General features: G+C 45.2%; 1 pseudogene; it reads left to right on the forward strand.

Annotated features, from left to right (window-relative positions):
• Positions 1-22,898, forward strand: part of LOC147710407 (E3 SUMO-protein ligase KIAA1586-like) — a 44,086-nt pseudogene that overhangs the window by 19,235 nt on the left and 1,953 nt on the right.

The raw sequence follows: 22,898 nt of genomic DNA on the forward strand, positions 1-22,898 counted from the left end.
CACAGGAGTCTCAACGAATGCCGTCATCAGGATTGGTAGCCGCTGGGGACAACACAATGCGTGAGCCGTTATCGGACTGAGCAAAGTATCGATATCCATTGGTACTGCTGATGGAAGTGCAAGACAGGTGTCCAACACGCACTCATCTCCGCATAGCATACATCGTAGTACAGGTAAGATGCAGTTTTGCCATATCGTCTGAATGAAAGGAACCAGGTCATGTTTAGATCTCTCAGCCTGGCCAATCCAAGGACTCTAGTTATCCTGTCCCGGTAGCGTATTGCTAGGATTGTTTCTTCCATTCCCATAGGAGTCATGTCTGAGCTGTGGCTTGCCATAACGAAGCAGGAGGGTCAAAAATAAAATGCCTGCTACAAGTCCCAAAAATAGGGGTATGCCGCCAAAAAAAGAGTGGACAAAATTTGGAACGATTCCCAGAATTGCTTGAAATGGTGTAAGCAGTCCCGTGAAAATCGTCTTAAATATGCCTGGAATGCCTGTGGCACTAGACATGTTAAGGAGTTGGCTCAAAATTTCTACGAAATGCATGGGGCAATTTGTTGATAAAAGGTCATGAACCTCGTAGCTGTCCTTGCAACTAGGAGATCATACGTCTCTTTTGATGACGTTATGGGCACTGTTGTCTGCAAAAGCACAGACTTTATTTTGCTTAAAGTATCAATTCGTATAGAATAGAAATGCAGACGAGGCCAGATGGGAGTCTCTATGTCTCCAGGCCCGCTCAGGAACAATGCTTGCATACAGCATTTGACCATGGAAGTTACGCTTACGAGGTAACTTTTCCCTGGAACAAGGCCACAACATCTGTGATCCGTTCTTAGAATGTAACTCCCATCCGCGAGTTGCATAAAGAAGGGCTCTATCTGCGTTGCAGGTGTGACAAGCTGGTGGCATGAAAGGTTGTTAGAATTACCTTCACAGGCTCCGTGTAAATTAATACCCTGGCACAAAAGTATACCGCTTAGTGAACGTTTACAGTTTTCACCACTAAGAAATAAATTTTTGTCGCTGTCACTGTAGCATGAATGTGTGTATGGTAATTTCCATGCTGACTTAACATATCCTTTACCCAATCGTTCATACTGGCCAGTAGGTATGTATTCAAGGCACTTTTTAAATCGGAAAGTTGTTATCGGAATAGTGATAATTCCGTGTATTATCCATTCAATGACAGGACTTTCTGACATTGTCAATGGTAATCTCTCAAGTTTTTCGATGCTCAGGATTGTATAGTCTGCTCCTTTCTGTGCCAAGCTGATTTGTTTATCAGTAAGGTTAAAAATGGAAAACAATGACGTTGTGTTGATTAAACGCCAAGGCACATAGCCTGAACGAAGATTTTTCAGCGTCCAGCCTAATTGTACAATAGAACGTAATTGCGACTGGCCATGCTGTAACATTAGCAAGTCTCTGTCTATTATATCAAAGGCAGAGGATACAATATTGTCCAACGAATATATTCTGGAGGACAGAGTCATTAATCCATTGTCCACTACAGAAAGTGATTTTTCCAAATTAATACGATCAATTTCTCGTATTTTTTCTGCTGTTTCAATTTGTGTGACTTTCCAAGCCTCGTTGTACGCAGCATAGATGCTGGCCGCTATGAAACGCTTTTGACGCTGTTTGCGTGGTCCCATAATAAAATCGCGCAAATCAGCACCCTCTTTAAGTAAAGACAAGTGTTGCTTAATTTCAGCCAGTGTGGATGATCCTAGCCATTCGAGGCAGAGTTTCCCTACACTGTATGTTGTTACTATCCCTGGATGTTGTCTCTGGGAGTATCTAGGGCAGGGGTCTCCAACAGGTCGATCGCGAGCTACCGGTAGCTCGCCGAGGCCCTGTGAGTAGCTCTCCCCGGCATTTTGATTTTGTAACCCTTTATTTCCTTTTGCCGTTTTTGGAAATTTTTAATAGCTGTTTCCGCCCTCACCCAAATCAGCTGCTCTGATAGGCTTAACTGAGCTTAGCTGGGGAGTAGGAGGCGGGCTGAATATGACGACGTTGTTAGTCATCTGAGTTATCACTACGCCACCTGCCTTTCGCAGCGTAGCACCGTGACATGTGTCGGTGCAGAAAGACGCCAGAAATCTTGATAGCATGGGCAGTGGCGTGGCGCAGGCAGTACTGAGCTGCTAACCTACCTAACCTTGCGCCACCTGCCTTTTCCAGCCTGGCACAGAATCTCTGATCTGCGTGGGAAGCAGCAGATCAATCGGTAAGCCACGTCGTGAAATAGTTGTGTATGCTTTTTAGTTGTGAACAGTGGCAGCTGGCGGGGCAGCGCGGAGGGAAATAACAAAAGCAGTCTGCTTGACCTCAAAGGGTATTTTCCCCTGCTTGGTGTCCCCTTGCCCTGTGATTCTTACGCTCATCTTATGAACTCTTAAAATTAATTTGCACCAGGTATTGACAGCAATCGAGCAACAGAAATATGTATTTACATATTAGAGAAGAACATTTTTCATGTATTCCCGGCAGCAGGGGACAGAAAATGCGTAATTAGCCCCTTCTACAAATAGTTTGGCAAATAAGCACTTTTACATTCTAGGGACCCTTGTTATGGCATTTGGGACTTCCCTCAAAAAGATGTGCTTTGGTTGTGTATTCTTGGCAAAAGGCTTGTTAAGCGCCTGACCTAGTATCAGTGTCTGCTGGTCAATGTGAAAATAAAATGAGTCCGATAATTTTAAACATGTGTAGTGTGTCGTGTGCATGGATGGGTGTGCCCCTTTGAGTTCCATGGCTAGTCAGTTGTCCATTGTGTTTCCTGTACTGGTTGTTTTCGATATCACATTGCTAGTCAGGCAGTTAGTGCTTACGTAATGTGTTTCCCCTGCCAGAGTCATATATTTAGGTAACTTTATTTGAAAGGTTCTTAGATGTATGTTGGTGTGAAGAGAGAAAAGTACTTTTCAGCAGGTCAGCTGGCAGTACTGTGATGAGTATGGCTTCAGTGCTTGGTTGCATGGCGAGGGTGTACTGTAAAGGGATTTGTTTTTGAAAGGGGAATGAATAAATACATTGCACAGAATGGTGTCATGATACCTTATCAGTCTACCATTAGTCGCCCAGGTAATGGTTTGCTCTCAAAACTAAATTTCAGCGGGGCATATCAACAGTAGAGGGTTCCTGCGCAGTACACACTCTGGATTACTTATTGGTGGGCCGAAGTTGTTGAGGAGGATCACGGCAGAGAAGAACAGTGGGAGTTGCATGACCCAATGTCACCCCAGTGATATGTGATAAAAAAATATATCATCAGGTATCATGCTCCATTTATTGTCCGCAAAGCTTCATCTGGCATGCAAATATGAGGCCCTTGCAATTATTTATCACCCGTGGCATCCAGGTCCAGCACGTGACTGGCAGTGTAGCAGCTCTTCTCCCTGAGGGCACTTGAATCTCACACACACAGCCATATGCTGTGTCAGGTAGGCACTTTCATCTGTGGAGCTAAGAGGCTCTTGGGGCGCCAGCAGCAGGTTTGGGTGACATGGCAAAAGAGACACATATATAACCCCAACCTCGGCAACAGCCCCAGTTGCTGTCAGGCCTCTGAGACCATGCACCGCCAAGTCACCAAGCAGAACCCTCAACTAATTCAGAATCACTAGATCACCATCCCCAGGCACCACTAGCAGCAAGTTTCGATCACAAGGAATCTGCTGTGCACCTCACAGTGTGTACAAACTGATTGGTTGAGCACTGCTTTCATGCAGCCATCATAAATTAGCTCCAGAGTCCATATTCTTCCACCCTTTATGTATGTTTTTTAAAAGGTCCAAAATAATATTTTGTGTACCAACACAGAATTTGTCAGATGTAATAGAAAGAAAACAAGTGACAATCAACAATTGCTGAACTGAATTTTTCATTTTGCGGTCCACGGGGAATCAGTTCACTGCAGTGCATGTTCAAATCACAGTGTGGTCTCTAAAGAAATTAGGCTTAAAGTCAATGAAGCTGGGTATGGGGGGTGTCTCGTAAAAATGTGCGAGTTGCTTGGCATTTAGTAGCTCACAATGATTTTTACTGATCAGAAGTAGCTCTCACTACAGAAAAGGTTGGAGACCCCTGATCTAGGGTCTTGTCTGGTCATTTTTAACCCCTGTGTTTTGTTCAGGAATCTATCTTGACAGTTGTTTGTGTCAGTAGGCCAGATTAACCACTTTTTCCAATCAGGATGTGTTCTGTTAAAATGTAAAATTTTAGTTACGTCTATCTCAATATCTGTCGTTACATTTTCAGGTATTGGCTTTGGAATAGACGGTTTGTTTAGGTCTTTGATCTTAGCTAGGCCAAGACAGGATGTTTGGTGAATTGTGTCATTTAAAAACATCATTTGTTCTGGTATCATGCAGGTTCTGAATAGTGCTTCTAGGCCTTGTACCTGCCAATCTTTCGTACCCCAAATGGTTTTTGTTTCAATGTTATTTTTCCAATAATCAAAACCAAATGTCATCATTTTTTCATAAAATGCTTCTGAATATATTAATTTAGTGTTTTTCAGCATTGTTTTCATTCCTGATATATCTAACAGTTTGTAATAAAACGTTTCTGCATCACTGGTGTTAAACCCTGAGAAGTACTTGAATTTCTCAAAGAATGTTTTAGAACTGCTTTTAGGTGGTGTAGCACAATGTTCCCATTGATTATACTTAAAAACATTTCTAGGCTGTGCAGATTTATGCAAATAATGATCGCCATAATGTTTATAACAGAACAACTGTTCATAACTAGACGAACCTTGTAAATAATCATGTTCTGTGAATCTAGCCGACATTACTAAATCAGACATCGTGTCATTAATACTGTTAAAGTCCCAATCATCAGAGAATGTACTAGGTTTTACAAAGTCACTTAAGGAAACCTTCAGTTGATGATGATACTTCAGGATCTCGACCGGACCATAGATCTCATAGTTAGTTTTCTCCCATACTACCCCACCGGGTATTGGAATGGCTGTGACATTTACTGCTGACAGTTCTCTTTTCTTCACGTGGGATGATCTGTGTGGTTTGAGGACTAGGTTGATGTTCTGACTTGCTGTGTCCATTGTACTATATTTTCCCTCAATGAATTTTCCCAAACAAAGTACCATGATGAGCCAAAGCAGGAGGAAAAATACACCTAGATCGAACCAGAACTCTAACCAAGGGGAAATAAGGTAGATTTCCTTCAGTTGATGAAAGAGTTCCGTTGCTTTTTCTTTAAAAGTCTTATTTGTTTCTGGCATCTCTTCGGGGTTGCTTTGATCCTCGGAAAAATTGTCGAAGTCGATAAAATACCCAGAGGCAGTTCTGTCAATTGTTGGGATTGTTCTTTCAATCTGTCTTTCGGTAGCACTTTCTGATGCCACATTATTGTAGACTGGTGTTTCTTGACGAACTGTTTCAATCTTTGTCTCAAGAGGCATGAGTTCCATGGCATTATTGCATAGTCCTTCTCTGTGCACTGCAGGCTGATCGAATGTGATTAGTCTTTCAGTTTGAACCTCTTGGATTGTGGCAAGTTTGGGTATTCTGTTGTTTCTCGGGAGTCCACTGGGCCTACTGTTGATTATAGGCCACATGCTTGTGGTTTTACCAGGTCGATTGATACAACTCTGTTCTCCTTTTTACCAGCAAGGGGCGGTAGTACTACTGATCTTGTTCCGGTGACTGCCAAGACAGGTACTGCTTTTCTGTAAGAAGGCACAAATTCCTTCTTCACCGCTATTTTTTCTCTGACTAGATCCCCAATCTTTGGAATCCAGACAGACCTTGCTGGGGCTGTTGCTTGTGGTGCCTCGTCAGTGGTATCTGGCTGTTGCTTTAACTTTATGTTGCTTAAGGATTTTCTTGTTTCATTCAAGTCCTGTAAAACAGCCAAACGATCTTTGATGTCAAAGTCTGTTTTTTTCTTATCTTGTACCACTGATATCTGACTATCGAGGTCCTGAACTCTCATTCTAATTCCGAACAATAGTTTGTATGGGCTGAAACCTTTTAGAGAATTTATTGGCAAGTTATTAAGACTGGTCTGGACACTTATTAGATGTTTGACCCACCCAGCACCTGAACCTAATACCTTCGCTGTTATAGATCGCTTTATGTCTCGTTTTTTTCTTTCTACCACACTATTCCCTTCGGGGTGTGACGGACAAGAATACCGCAACCCAATTCCCATGCTGGCCATGGCCTCCTTATAAGCTCGAGAGCTGAAAGCAGGACCCTGGTCAGAATGGAACGTGGCAATTGCGTATGTGCCGATAAAGACTCGCAGATCTTTCTCATAACCGTTCTGGCATCAGCCGAGCGCTGGAGGCCACATTTTTCAAGTGTGTTTAGCCTTAATGATTAATAGGACGCAGGATGGGGTGTAGACAGCGTTACGCTGTTTCGGATTGGTAGCCGGTAGCATAGTTCACTACTGCGATCCCTGTTACAGTTTTCACAGTTGTTTGCAAATATTTGGTGTTGTACACTCATTCCCGGCCACCAGTATACTGATTGTAATTCAGTCAGGGATTCCTTGATCTTTCTGTGCCTAGGACCCAAACCCATGTGTGCGTCTGCTATCAAAAATATTCTCCTGTTCATGTTTGGAATTACCCTATCCCCCACTCCAGGGATTCGAGCAAAAGGAACGGAGTTTGCATCGATTACGTATGCATAATTGAGTGGATAGTTCACGGGTAGTGCTGCACAGTCGCCTTTTACGGTCGTTTTTACTGCCAGCATGGTTTCCCCGTCTATGTTTTGTTCTGCACGCTTTTTTGTGAATACGGAAGCCGGTTTAGTTGCTTCCGCTGTGGCTGTATTAGCCAATGAATTCCCTGCAATGTGAACGCCATCACGTTGAAGACTCTGTGCGTGTATCACGTGAGTCTTTTGTAGTTCTTTCTGAAAAAGAGCTACCTGGTTCCAGAGCAATTTATGCTTTATTGTGGCACCTGTGTCATCTTTGTAATCGTTTTCAATCCAGCTCTGCAGTTTATTATTGTAAGAGTTGATGCAAAAATGAGAATCGCACACGATTAGTGTCGGGAATTCACGTTCTGCATTTTCAAGCGCCATCTTTAAAGATCTGATTTCAGCTCTCTGAGCCGAACAGTTTCTTACTGATTCAGTTTTTGTTATTTTCGGTCTGAATTTACTGCACAGCCAACGACCTTTAACAATCACACAGGCTGCATCGTAGGATTTTCTCTCGTTGTTGAAATGCTGTACAAATCTATCTGTATAGATTATACAGGCGTGCTGTGGGAGAGGCAGAAGTTCGATTGGCAGAGGATATTCTTCTTCATATTCTAAATCATTCAGTTCTTCGAATTGCGGGGCGAAATAGTATTTCACATCTTCCGTTCCTAGAGAATCTATACACTGTATCCATTTCGGATCCAGTGACACTGTAGGCAGGTTTACTGCGCTGAATAGCGCCTCAAAGGCGGATTCTGCTGTGAGGATATTAATCCTTTTACCATGTGCTAATTCTCGTTCATTTGCTAATGCAATTTGCACTGCTTTCACAGTTCTTTCTGTGGGACTGAATGTTTTTTCTACTTGTGTGTACAAGTGAGATTTAATTGAAATTGGTACCTTTTCTCCCTCATTAGAGGTCAGGTACGTGAATCCGCATCCTCCTGGGATGACTCGGATTACAAGATCGCGTGTGTTATCACGTGTATCTAATTTTGTTTTTGCTAACATGTCTGTTTGCAGTGATCTCAAAATTTCTGTGTGTTTTTGAGTCCAATTGATTTGTTTAAAATCAGGTTTTATTAGTTCGTAGAGAGGTTTAACCCTCTCTGCGTAATTTAGAATGTATGTTCTTCCGAAATTCAGAAAACCTAGTATGGATTGTAAATTCTTCAGCGTTTTTGGAGCTTGGATTATAGCGCACTTCTCTAAGAAGTTGTCCGCTAGGCTTTTTCCTTCACTTGATAATTCGTAGCCTAAAAACAATACTGTCAGATGGGCAATTCGAGACTTTTTAAAGTTGAATTTGTAACCCTCTGCTGCGAACCCAAGTATAATGGTGTTCACTCTTTTCAAGTGAGTATCCAAGTCGTCGTCTGTGAGGTAGATATCATCTACGTACGATAATGCCTCATCATCATATATTTGTAGTAACTCTGTTACCTTAGCTGAGAATAGTCCTGGGCTGTTCTTGAACCCCTGTGGGAGTCGACATAAATTTTTCTGAGACCCAATTACGGAGAAAGCGGTCAAATACCTGCTTTCTGGTGCAATGTTTTGACAAAAGAAACCATTAGATATGTCTAATGTCGTTTTATACTTTTTCCTAACTATGTTGTTCATTAGTGCAGCACTATGCGAGTTTTGTACTGCAAAAGTTTTGCAACATGCATTAAGGTGTCTGTAGTCCAAAACTAGACTATATGAATTTTCTGGCTTGGAGACAGGAAACAAAGGATTGTTCATTTGAGAGGTGCATGTTTCAATCACCCCCTGGTACTCAAGTTGATCTAAGATCTCCCTGACTTGTTTTTTAGCTTCTTGCTTAATGGGATACTGCCTTTGGGCAGTTGGTTCACTTTTTAACTGGATTTTGTGAGGAGGTGAGTCCTCATCCCATCCTACATGATTTTTATATATTGCCGGCCTGGGCTACTGCCCATTTCCTTGCATAAGTATATTTTTTGTGAATCGGAATGTGATTCGAGAAGGCAGGCATAATCATTTCTTCGCCACGAGGGCACTCCCTGACAAACTCTGGGGGCCAATCTTTTTCAGCTAACAGAATATCTAAGCCTTTTGAGAGTTTATCCCAAAATAGACCCCTTATTTTCCTAGTCCTATCACCCTCTATACGCAATGTTATTTCGTATATTTTATGGGGCTCGCTAAGTCTGGTGTCGGCAGTTTCAACCTGAATGTATTCATTCGTGTCCACTGTCTCCAGATGACTCTTCAAGATCTTGCAGGCTATACTGATTTCTGCTGCACTCTCTAACATTGTCTGTGCCCACTCCCCGTTTTTCAACTGTGTCCTCAGTATTCTCGGCATGGTTGATTACTCTAATACTGGCTACCTTCTTTTTTGGAAATTGAGATTTTTTACTCTGAGCAGGTTCCTTGTCTTTGGACTTGGTGTGCTCTCCTGGGTCTGACCGTCCTCTTCTTTCCGATTTCTGCAAAAAAGATCGAGAGGGACGTGTATCAATACTTTGATATCTATCAGGTTTTTTCAAATTATCCCTATTTCTAAGGTTGTATCTTTTCTCAGAGGGCTCCCTCCTGGGAGACTGGTGTTCTCGAGTCGGAGATCTTTCCCTCCGTCGAGGAGACCTTCCTCTGGACTGGAAAACTTTTTCCTTGGGAGTGGATTGTTTATTTCCATCCCAGCTCTTTTTTAGGAGTGTTTGAATTATTTTTCATAAATAATTTTTCAGGATTTTCGAGCAGTTGGGGCTTTACTGGTTTTCCACCCAAGCTGTCTCTACCTAATTCTTCATAGCACTTTTCTATGATTTTGGCAAGCTCAACTGGCTGATCTGTTATATCTGTTTCCTTCAACTTCTGGCAGATCGCCACAGATGCTGCTTCTCCCTTTATATTGGCTAATAATATAGCCGAGACCTGCTTGAAGTCTTTCAGTAATTTCATACCAAGAGTTAAAGCAGGTTCTGGACCGTATTCATTCTGAATCTGTCTTAGTACATCTGGTATTATCGCCATAGACGGAACACCATGTGTTTTTGTGTAAATGGAAGCAAAGACTGTACCCCAAGTGTCACGGTCCTCCACGTGTGGTGCGATTCCCATAGGAAGGCAGATTGTCAAGATTCTGTGTTTCTCGATAGGGGTAGTATCCGGAAATACTGCCTCTATTTGAGTGATTTTTTTGTGCTAACCAGAATGGAATCTGTTCCCGTTTTGCGGGTGTTTTACCAAGACATGATTGTATGTTCTGTGGTGTGATTTTATTAGTGTTCCCCTGATGAGGGGTCAGCTGTGGTACATTAACAGCTGGTTGGACTGTTGCAGTCCGCATTACATATTTGACTAATTGCCTATGTATTTTAATAAGTGTTTTTAGCTGTACTAACAGCTCTTCTTTTGACATTTTTTCAATGTCCGGATGTTGTGTGTAGCTGGCTAGAACCGGCCACGTTGCTCCTGGTCTACCTAGTGGACCGAGCCTGGTAATATGATCATTATGTTTTAGGGCGCCATTAAACCAGAGCAGGTGCTCTTGGAATTTTAGTGGGATTTCAGTCTCCTCGAAAGGAGCGTACTCATCCGGAGGTTTCTCTATTTTGTAATAGTGAAACTCTTTTGTTCTAGCGTTTGCCACTGGAAAGTTTATCCATGAATAGAATACCTCTGTCTGCCGATATTCGTGTGCCTCTATCACGAAAATTACTGTACCACCTTGTGGTGTCAGTCCGTTTTCTATAAGTTTTAAAGTTATAGACTTTCTTAAATGTACCGGGATGATAATTGCATCCGGTTCAGTAGTAGTGTCGGGACCCTGCTGAGTCGCATCTGCTGCGGCCCCAGTGGTTCCGTTTTCTTCTGGCATTGTATAAATGCAAGGTTTGTAGAGCAGGTCTCCAAGGAGACAAAGATTAGGTGCACAATATTTTGGAACACTATATCCTTCAACGTTGAATAAACTAGAGCTTTACATAGGAATCTCTTCCTACTGAGTTTGGGCGGATTTAAACCTTTCACCCACTCCAGACGTCTATTGGAGTATTTACGGGAGAAGGGGGTCTGTGTGAAATATGCACGACTGAGTTACTCTAACGTCTTGCGTTAGTTTATCGCCTTACCAAACGTTTGGGCGCCATGTAGTGTAGTTCCTATTTTCCCAATAGGCCCTGCGCATTGGAATAACATAAACAGTAGTATCGACGTAGAAGTGCGGATCTTCCAGGCCTCCACTGACTATGCTAAACTTAATTGTGTTTGTTACCAACTAGCTTAGAGTTCACTGGAAACTTTCTTGACTGAATAGGAAGTGATCAGCTTCCCTGGCACAGCCAAGAAGGGATTCAGTTTTCCAACAACCGTGCAACATGACAACTTTGCTCCTCAGATCAAGAGTCAATCTCTAGGGTCGTGTGAAACAATAGAAAGTTATTTTACTCAGTCAGTGGTTGTGCAGTTTACTTTCACAATATGTAGAGAATAGAGAGACAAGCGTTTTCAATAAAGGGTAACATTTATTGAACAGTCTTTCTTCTCGTACAAGAGAAATGAATTGCCACAATTGCAAGACTTGTTATTATAAAAAGTATGTACAGTAAGATAAGTATTGCGAAATAATACTGTAAAAGCTTTGATATGGTTTCTTAGCCATACAATGGTTTAAAATGAATAAAACATATATACATTCATATATACATTTGGCTAAAATACTCAACTGGTGCTTCTAACTACGCCTACCCCAGTGTACCTGACCTAAGCCTAATACTTGGGAGGGGAGTAGGTAAGTAGCTTTAAGTTAAGTTGGTTTTGCCAAGGTTTGCTTCAAGAATTCTCTCTAAGGGTTTAGTCAACACCATACCTCTGGAATAGAATGATGGAGGTCTGGTATCTCCTTCAGGGGGTCGATATCCCAGTCACCCGCAAGGGTAGACCAGAAACGCCGGAGCTGGATTTCTCTGCAGGAGAAAAGACAGCGTCTCTCTCAGCGCGTCGAGGAGGAGGAGGAGGGGCAGCGTCCGCGGGCAGCTTGCATCTGCTGGGCTCTTGCAGGGGGACGGCTGTTCAACTCCTAAGTTCACCACACCATCGTTCGCTAGTTAGCAGCGATAGCAGTAGCGATAGCAGCTATGGTATCATCAGCATAACAGCAACTTCAGCAGCAGCGAGACAGCAGCAACATCAGCGTTTGCTCAAGGCAACGTTGGTAATATTTATACCTGAAAGGTGCCTTGTTTGACGTACGTTTTTGGACATAAGACGTCAATAAAGCTGTCACTAGGAAGTGATCGTCTATCAGTGCTCATTAGAGTTCTATTACTAATCAAAACACAGCAAGCGGGGATTTCCAGGTTGCTGAGTTTTTATCTTGTTGAAGAACTCGGAGTGTTAATCTAGGAATCTTAGATAGTAACTTCTGCTATGTCATTGCACTAATTGGTTGCAAAGGAAGTGACAGAGAAAGCGATTCTGAAATGTGGCTCTGTTCGTGTGAGGCCAGAGACGAGTTTCTGAATATTGCATTTGATCAGTTATGCCAATATAGGGAATAAAGGATTTATAGCCGTATAGGGGCATAAGGTCAAAGTATCGATCAGGGTCCTAGATTAGAACGCGACACTATCTGGGAACAAGACATTGCCTTGTGTGTGAATACAGTGCCTTGTGTGTGAATACAGTGTCCCGTCTGTGAATGCAAAACTATCTGGGCACAACAAACAGTGGCTTGTGTGTGAATGCAAAACTATCTGGGCACAACACACAGTGCCTTGTGTGTGAAAGTACAACTATCTGGGCACAACACACAGTGCCTTGTGTGTGAATACAGTGCCTTGTGTGTGAATACAGTGTCTTGTGTGTGAAAGTACAACTATCTGGGCACAACACACAGTGCCTTGTGTGTGAATGCAGTGCCTTGTGTGTGAATATAGTGTCTTGTGTGTGAAAGTAAAACTATCTGGGCAAAACACAGTGCCTTGTGTGTGAATACAGTGCCTTGTGTGTCCTGCTTCACGCAGAAGCGGTCGCTCCCCTCACCTCCCCCTGTTGGTGGTATCGTATGCGCTCTGTTATTCTATTTTAAAGCTATTTGTGCAGCGCTCGAGAACGGTGTGCTCATTTCTACTACTGGCACTATTACTGAAATTGATTCCTTGCAGCGCTTATGACCTGTGCACTTTAGTGCCACTGGAACTGCTTTTAAATACCCATTCCGTGCAGCGCTCGTAACCTGTATGCTGAATTAGGCAACTGCTTTAGTCAATTGAAACCTACCTGTGCAGCGCTCGATAACGCTACTTGCCTCGCATTTGTTAATTGCTAGCGCTTTCATTGTGGTGCGCCTCGAGATTGTTGTCGGAGCATTTGTTTGTTTGTTTATTGTGCAGCCATTTTGTTGGGACCCCTTGCAGACCCTCCCTGCACCTAGATCCTGCCTCCCAGCTGACCCTCCCACGCTCCGCCCCCTCCACTCTCCATTTATGCAGATGAACCAACGCGCAGCCTCCACGCACTGCGGCCGCGCCAAAGGTGCGCCAAAGGTAAGCCCGTCTACGCCCGTCCGCGCCTGGACCGCGCCCAGTGCCAGACCCCCTGGTCCCCGCCACTCCAAACCCACTAAAATCACTTATGATGCCGCTACTCTCCTCACCCTCAACCCCGGACGCACTCCACTATGCTGCAAAGCTACCCCAGGACGTACCCACGGCCCATTCGCCTGCCTCTCCTGCAAGTTCAACTGCTTCAGGACCCTCACCAAACCCACTTCCTCCACACACATCTTCCACCCCAACCACCTGAAGTGCATCCTACTGAACACCCGCTCGGTCCACAGACATGCAACAGAACTCTGGGACCTAATCGACACTGCGTCACCTGACATCGCCTTCCTTACTGAAACATGGATGAACGCATCTTCTGCTCCCGACATCGCCATAGCCATACCGGACGCTTACAAGATTATCCGAAAAGACCGCACCAATCAAACTGGAGGAGGCATCGCCATCGACCACAGAAACACCATCAAAATCACAACCAGCTCCGACGACAATCTTGCATCCGCCGAACACCTCCACTTCCAGATCCACACCGACCCCAAGACCACCCTTAGAGGCACCCTCATTTACAGGCCTCCAGGCACCCGCACTCAATTCAGCGACAACATCACAGACTTTGTCAGCCCGCACGCCCTCGCCTCCGAAAACTACATTCTTCTAGGAGACCTCAACTACCACCTCGAAAACATACTCGACAGCAACACCACCACCCTTCTGGACAACCTGGCCAATCTCGGACTCAAACAACTTGTTGACACCCCCACTCACACAGCCGGACACACGCTCGACCCTATCTTCACCTCCAGCAAACACATCTCCTTCGATCGCACTACAGCTCTCCACTGGACGGATCACAGCTGTGTTCACTTCAACTACAAAACCACCCTGCCCCACAACCGTCCACAACCCATTCCCCGGAGAAACTGGAACAAAATCACCATCGACCAACTCCTCACATCACTCAACCAAAACCCTCCCGCCCTCTCAATGGACCCAGACCAAGCGGCCACCAACCTCAGGCAATGGATTACCCACAGTGTGGACGAATTAGCACCCCTGAAAAAGCACCAGTTGAAATCAACCAGCAATAAGGCTCCCTGGTTCAATGATGAACTTAAAAAATCCAAGAAGCTGTGCCGCACCATGGAGAAGAATTGGAGAAAAAACCCAACCTCAGACAACATGGCCTCCCTCAAGACAGCCACCCGCAAACACCACCAACTGATTCGATCCGCCAAGAAATCAGCATTCAAGGACCGTCTCGACAACAATTCTCATAACAGCAAGGAACTCTTCAATATCATTAAAGAATTCACTAACCCCACCGCAGCATCCAACGACATCACTCCCTCCCAAGACCTCTGCGATGCGCTATCCTCCTTCTTCTACAACAAAATTGCCGACATCCACAACAGCTTCAAGAATACTCCCTGTGATCAACCCGCCCCACCCCCTTCAGATCCCACTCCTCCAACTAACAACCTCAGTGCCTGGAACCCAATCACCACTGAAGACACCATTCGCCTCATGAACTCAATCCACTCTGGCTCGCGTTCTGACCCCTGTCCCCACCACATCTTCAACAAAGCTGACTCCATCTTCGCACCCCAACTCCGTGATGTCATCAACTGCTCTTTCAACTCTGCCACCTTCCCTGAAATCTGGAAACTCGCCGAACTTAGCGCCCTGCTGAAAAAACCCACAGCGACCCCTCAGAACTGAAAAACTACCGACCCATATCCCTCCTCCCGTTCCCGGCCAAAGTCATCAAGAAAGCCGTCAACAGCCAGCTCGCCGCCTTCCTTGAATCCAACAACTCCCTTGATCCATCTCAATCCGGATTTTGAGCCAAACACAGCACTGAAACTGCCCTCATTGCAGCGACCGACGACATCCAAGCACTCCTGGACAACGGAGAAACAGTGGCCCTCATCCTACTCGACCTCTCCGCCGCTTTTGACACAGTCTGCCAGAGCACCCTTATACAACGCCTCAGCAACATCGGCATACAAGGAAAAGCCTTGGACTGGATCATCTCGTTCCTAGCTGGGAGAACTCAGAGAGTCCGACTTCCCCCATTCCACTCAGAGGCCACCGAAGTCATCTGCGGCGTATCTCAAGGATCCTCACTCAGTCCCACCCTCTTCAACGTCTACATGAGTCCTCTAGCCTCTATCGCGCGTCAACACAACCTCAACATCATCTCTTATGCCGACGACACCCAGCTAATCCTTTCTCTCACCAAAGACCCCAACACCGCCAAAACCAATCTTCACAAAGGCATGAAAGAAGTAGCCGAATGGATGAAACAGAGCCGACTAAAACTCAACTCAGACAAAACAGAGGTGCTCATCCTAGGATCCTCCCCCTCAGCTAGGGACGACTCTTGGTGGCCTTCCGCTCTGGGCACAGCACCTACACCCACAGACCATGCACGTAACCTTGGCTTCATTCTAGACTCCTCTCTCTCAATGTCCAGACAAGTCAACGCAGTCTCGTCCTCCTGCTTCAACGTCCTTCGCATTCTCAAAAAGATCTTCCGCTGGATCCCCCTCGAGACAAGAAAGACTGTCACTCATGCACTGGTTACGAGTCGTCTGGATTATGGCAACACACTTTACGCCGGAATTACAACAAAATTACAGAAAAAACTCCAGCGCATCCAAAACGCATCTGCGAGACTCATATTAGACATCCCGCGCCAAGATCACATCACCGGACACCTAAAAGACCTCCACTGGTTTCCCGTCAACAAAAGAATTACTTTCCGCCTTCTCACCCACGCACACAAGGCCCTTTATAATCTAGGACCCGAATGCCTCAACACTCGACTGTCCTTCTACAAACCCACACGCCAACTAAGATCATCCAATCAAGCCCTCGCCGCAGTCCCGTGCATCCGAAAATCCACCATGGGTGGCAGATCCTTCTTCCTGCCTGCCAAGACCTGGAACTCACTCCCCAACAACCTCCGCCTTACTCAGAACCACATCTCCTTCAGGAAAGAACTGAAAACCTGGCTATTCGACAAATAATGAACCCCTCCCTCTAGCGCCTTGAGACCCTCCGGGTGAGTAGTGCGCTATACAAATGCCCGAACTTGAACTTGAACTTGAATACAGTACTTTGTGTGTGAAAGTAAACTATCTGGGCACAACACACACAGTACGTAGAGCACTCACTAGAAAAGCTGTGTGTATCAACGTAACATTTTCTTGTGACATATCATACAGAGTTCTCTAGAGAAGACGAAAACTGTAGAATATACGGAGCTCTCTAGGAAAGATGTGTATGGCAATGTAAAATTATCTGTGTGCAGTACATACAGGTCTATGTGAGTTAATGTAAACCTATCTGGACTCAGTACATACAGAGCTCACTGGAAAAGGTGTATGTGCCAATGTAAAATCATTTATGTGCAGTGAGTGAGTACCTGGCTCACTGGCGATGATGTGAGCGCGCCGTGAATACAGTGTTGTGTGTGTCAACTCAATACAAAACTATCCGGGGTAGTACATGCAGTGTTCGCTAGCAAGCAGGCATGCAAATGACAAATATTTGTGCAAAGTACAACACAAACTAGAAAAAGCATTTGCAATGCAATAGGTCTTGTATTTTCGAAACTTTGACCTATTGGTATTGTAAATGACAATGCTTTTTATTCATTGGTAGTTGTTTAAAAAAATAATAAAAGGCATTGCCAATAGCTAAGAATCTCGCAATTGCAAGACCTTTTGCAATTCAAATGCTTGTTTTTCTACCTGTCCCTCCAGTTTCTTTCTCTCCAGGAATTGGAAACATAGATGTTGGTGCAGGGCAGATAAGAGGAAAAACACTGATCTGAGGAGCCAACAAGTAAAATAAATGCAGTCATCACAGACAAGATGCCCCCCCTCGCTTCTGATTCACGGTGCCACTGTACTGACTGCACCACTCATAGGCCCCTGATTGTGTACCTTTCAATGTGTCTGATCAGAGTCTGTTCCTGGAGGGAGCTGCAAACCTTCTGCTGCCCCAGTCAGCTCTGTGCTGCCTCGTCCCTTCTCAGAGAAGAAGTGCCCTGTGGAGAATGCTCCCTCTGAGGGCCCCCCTCCCCACCCTTGTCAGAGTCCTGTCTCTGACTGAAGAGAAACAATGTAAGTTGCTACTTTGTTTCTCTTTAGTCCTGGGTCAGCGGGAGGAGCTCAGAGCAGACTGCACACTGCAGCTGCTTTAGAGCAAGAGACACACAGCTCTCTACAGATGAGCTGAGTACGGGGCCCCTTCATGCACTGAAGAACTAGGGGCCTCCTGCACCGCAGGGGCTGCGGAGGTGTTTGCTATGCCCCTGTTCGACACCACACAACTGCCTGCACCAAAGCTGTGGGCCCAGCTCAACACAATGACCGCGACTTACAACACAATCTCTGACGCGCCACCAGAGAACCGCTACCTCATGAGTCTCATGTATCGCATCACCGAAGTCTGTGACTCCCGACTCCGACTTTGCCTCAGCACCCGTGGCCCCAAGGTGTGACTTCAACACCAGGAAATTGACACCTTGTTGCTTAACTCTTGATGTTTCATCGACACCGTGCCACCATCGGAACCGACACCTCGCTGAAACCATTGCATCACCTCCCCTGCATCTCACACTGTCCCCAGGCATCAGTGGCTCAACAACTCTGCACTGCCTCCAGGAACCAACACTTCACTTGCTTCAGTGATGCTTCATCTCCTCTGTGTAGTGCACTGTCCCCAAGCACCAATGTGCCAACAACCCGCATACCAGTAAGGAACTGACGCCACAATTGCTCTGTGACCCCTCACCGACGCATTGCATCTTCTTTGAGTCTTGAGGCATAACCGGGCTCTGCGTACACTTGTGGATTCATCCCCATTAAACATGTTGAGCCCCAGCCAGGGCTATTGTTTTTCTAAGCGCTATAACTATATGTAATCTTGAAAAATTCATATCTTGAATTGTGTATGTTGGAATTTTGTCACTTTGGTCTTGTTTTACTTAGATAAAATTGGCTATTTTTCTAACTGGTGTGGAGTACTTTTGCTGTGTTTTCACTGTATTAGTGTGTGTGAGTGTGTGCACGCATACAAATACTCTACACACTGCCTCTCCCGTTTAGTCTGACTGCTCTGAGCCAAGCTACCAGATGGTGAGCAGAGGTTACCTTAGTGTGTACTACACTTACCCTGGCTAGAGTGTGTGTCCCTACTTGTACAGGGTGCAAGCCATTGCCAACTAGAAACCCCATTTCTAACACAACTCAAAATACATGAATTTCCTTTGATTCTTTCTCTGTTCTATGATTGTTTGATTCAAAAGCATGAAGAATCTATAGTGCAGATACCACTTTATAAATATTAAATATCATAACATACTATTCCCTCTATATTATGATTTGTGGTGAAAAGAGAACCACTAAATCAGATGAAGCTGGCTGTTCATGCTTATCAAACATGTCAGCCTATCATATACATAGAAGGTGAATCTGAGAGAGAATTGACTGAGTCACTTGTTCCTGTCATCTCAGGACTTCTGCATTTCCAGGGATATCCTCAGGGCCCAATGCTGGAGGATCAGTACTCCATATGTGGGTACTTCTTCTTATTTCTTCTCCACTGTTGTTTCCAGCACTCTCCTACATCTAGTTGGCTCTTCTCTGATTGGCGGATCGAGACTGAAAGACTATGACTTCGGAGACAACTTATTTCTTGTAAAGCTGGTGAAGCTGTGCAGCAATCCAGGAATTTAGTTACTAAGTGGGCTTATGAACACCACTGGGTCTTTTCTAGAGTTTGTGACTCTCCCAAGAATGGCTGGCTCCACCTTCTCCCCCACAGGGTGCAGGGTTTTTCGTTTTCACTTGGGCAAATGCATCTTTGAAGGTTCAATATATGACCTTGTGGGTTTTTTGAGATTTTGGGAAAGAATTGAACCTTGTGGTGTCAAGATTTCTCAAATGTTTTTTTCTTAAACACCATCTCCCACCAGCAGAGAGTTGTGCCTTCATCTACCGTCAGCCCCCTCCTGGGCTCTTCAGCTGGTTCATCAGATTCTACGCAGTTCTCTTTTTTAACCCTTGCTGGGTGTCCTCCTGGACCTGTCACCTTATGAGGTGATATTTATTGTTGATGGTGATCACATCTCTGAGATTCTTGAGGAATGTTGATTATCTGGATTGTACTGCCGGTTTCTTTGGCTCATCACAAGTTTGTTGGTTTAATAGGCCTGGGCAGTTCTTCCTGCCTAAAGTTCTGTCCTTTGATTTGATGAGAATGTTCTTACTGGTACTTGCGAGGGTGAGGGGGTGGGATGTCGGCTGGGTGTCTCCATTTACATAAGGCACACTGAAGGAAGGTTTCCAGCACTGTAACTATATAGTTGTGGTATTTGGTGCTAGTGAACATGGGCTCAGGGCTTTAAGTGGGGGGTGCTGTGGGGGGCTGAGCACCCCCAGTTTCTTTGAAGAGGCCTCGAAAGGGGGCTCTAGGGGTGTTAGGGTTTGTGCACAGCAAAGAGCATGTTCCCTCTCATTGTACTAGTGGTCTCAGTAATAGCTCCCTTTAAAGATACCACTGAAAGCCTTTCTTGTTATCTCAGCCCCTCCCTAAGACTTCCGTGTATGTTGCTCAATGTATTCACAAGTTTGGACATTGCTGTCTTGTTTGCACATTGGACCTTGCTTTTACCAAGGCTTATTTAGAAAACATTGGACCTTGCTTTTACCAAGGCTTATTTATAACACTCCTCCCTAGGCCATGTGTTACTTCAACTCATTAGCATAATAACTGAAACTCTGCACACCTGCTTGTGAGAACCACACCCAGTTCTTCGAACCACACCCAGCTCTTCGAACCACACCCAGCCCTGTCTATAAAAGGCAACCCCTGAGCCTCACCCAGTGCTTGTGCTCATCGACCTCCCACTTACCTGAGAACAGATCCTTCAGCGCTGGCACTCCTGCTCTCTCCAGACCTTCATTGACTTCAACGGGCGCGGCTTCTGGCTCTTCCTTTTTCTGGTTTCCGGCTACTTCTTGCCTCAGCCCCTCTTCTGTCTACTGCAATAGACCTGCAAAAGAGAAAGAGGTCAAGGTTAGACTGATCAGTATCCCTTTTCAGCAACAAGTAAGTGCAAAACCTTTTATTACCTGAAAGAACTTTATCGGCGATTTCTGGATTCATGTAAAGACAATTTGGAACAAGATATCTCCCACGAAGTTTGTGGTTCAAACCCTTTGTTACAAGAATACTTTGTGGAACTTTGTGAAATAAACATTGTTTTACATGGAACTTTTTTAAGAATCGAACAGAGGAAACAATTGACAGCAAGGCAAACAGTAAATCAAGGACTAGCACAAATTACCTGCTGTATTTTGATGTAAAAGTACAGCATTTGTTTTATAAAAAGTCTGGAAATGTGTGAAAAGTGAGTTTGCTATTAAGAATTTAGGCTTTAGTTATATTAAGGTGAATGTTAGACATTGGTAATTCTGATAATGATATTCGTTTGATTTTACAGAAGTTTTACAGTAATAGAAAGCACATCCCAGAACAGTAACACATTCAAAACCTGGAAGCTTGAGACCAGGATCCAAGAGGTACTTGTAGAAGAGAATTTCTAATAAGATTAAGGTTTAGTCAGGAACACATTTAGGGATAGGTTGCACTTATCTGTTCTTTGTTTATGTTTCATTACGCACCAGTTTCTACAGAAGTCAGAGAGGGCTGCAGATTTTAGCAGCACTTCCACCCTTCCCTTGAGCTTCTGGTTCTTAGTGCACTGTTTTAAAACTAGTGTGCTGGAACAAGCAGTTTCAGGGTGGGGTCGGACTGTCTTCAACCTCCATCAGAACTGAACAGAAACTCAGGTGAGCTGGGCTTTGACAAGGGGGTTCTATTTTCGGGCCTCAAATGTCAAAGGTAGGGTGAGCAGACATCCCGGTTTTGTTTGGTGTTACTAGTGTGGGTAACATGTCTTGATAGTGAAATACTGCCAATTTAATTTTTCACTATTGAAAGGCTATCTTGCCCATAGGATAACATGGGGTATGCTGTGTAACATGTTTACCTGCATATCTCCCCATAACGGCAAGATAGACATATGGAATATGGTATCCCTGAACTCAGAATTTATTAACACATCCTTTAGTGAAGATGGTTTAAAATTCTTAGTTTGGAAATAGCACTTTTAGAAAGTGACTATTTTCCTGTTCAACCTTTCTGTGTGCCTCTGCCTGGTTGAGTATTGACTGTCTGGTTTGTGAGTGACAGGGGCTGGGGGCAGCTCCAGGATGCTGGCTGAGTCAGCACAAGGCTGAATAGATCCATCTGTATGTAGAGTGGTGGGAGGACTAGCATCTGGGTCTCAGTAGGGCTGTGCCTGCCTGCCACAATTCTGGATCCACCTCCTGCGGTGTGTCTGATAGCCCTGGCCCACACTCACAAAGGAAGAAGACATGCACTGTGAGAGTGCACCCAGGCTGGTTTAGATTGGGTCCAGGACCCCTCACACAAGAAGAACAAAACCTTTTGGGGTATAAAAGTAGGACTGGAGCCCTACTAAAAATAGATTAGGAAACATTGTGATCAAGAAGGAATCCGTGCTGAGTGTCTTGGAGCTGACCTACAGTTGCAGTGATTGCTGAGGAAGGGAAGGTCTGCTGTGTGCTGTGTCCCCCTAACTTGAAGAGGAGCTGTGCTGTGTGATTTGCCCCTCTGAAGCCTGCCTGTCTCCAAGAGCCGAAGAAGAGCTGGGAACTCAGGGATACAAAAGTTCTCCAGCACCCACACTTCCAGCTGCTGTGTGGGTCAATGCGCTGTGCCTTCGTGAAGCTGCCCCCCTGTGAAATCTGTCTCGGTGTGCTCATCGGCACACAGCTGGGGCGTAAGGCTGTGAGGCCTGCTCTGCCTCAAACGTGATCTGCCCCAGGATCGAGCCACTTGCGCTCTGTGTGTGTGGATTAACGCCCTGCTGAGGAACTTTGGAACACCTGCTTTGCCCCCGAGCGCTGTGTGTGCATTGACTCCACTGTCGCCCCTCGAACTCTGTTGTGTGCCTGAGGCCGAATTCGCCGCTCTGACAAGGAGCCTTGAAAACACCCTGCCAGTATTCAGCACCACCGACCCCGAATCGTCATTTCCGAGCGGCGCTCGGATTGGTCACAGCAACAAGGATTTCCCCCAGAAACGCGGAAGTTCGTGAGGCGGAGCTAAGTTGCATCTGGAGAGGCGCGAGGTGATCCCCTAGAAACCGGGGTTCCCCTGCGCTCGTCATCGAGGAAAGGAGCTGCCTAAACCTGAGGCCGAGGCATGTTCCACTGGCGAAAGCGGCTTCACCGGAGATCAGCGCGGACCGCAGAGCCCCCTTCACATCCTAAGGTAACGGGTAACCGGAGTTTGCATGGGGGGAGATTATGATCACACGTGCTACTGGGGGGCCTGCATTCTCTTTACAGGTCACCCTATTGCTACTTGCGTGTCAGTGGCGTGACAAAACTTGAGGGGGCCCCCTGCAAAGTACCTGGATGGGCCCCCTCTGACCACACTCAGGAACTTGCACTGCACAATGAGAGATCCTTTCAGGAGCAGCACAAAATGAAGAGTAACATCTGCCTGCCAAATGTCACTTCAATTAAACATTGTTGATCACTGGAGTAAA

The sequence above is a fragment of the Lissotriton vulgaris genome, chromosome 5, assembly GCF_964263255.1.
Source record: "Lissotriton vulgaris chromosome 5, aLisVul1.2, whole genome shotgun sequence".
NCBI classification, from domain to species: domain Eukaryota; kingdom Metazoa; phylum Chordata; class Amphibia; order Caudata; family Salamandridae; genus Lissotriton; species Lissotriton vulgaris.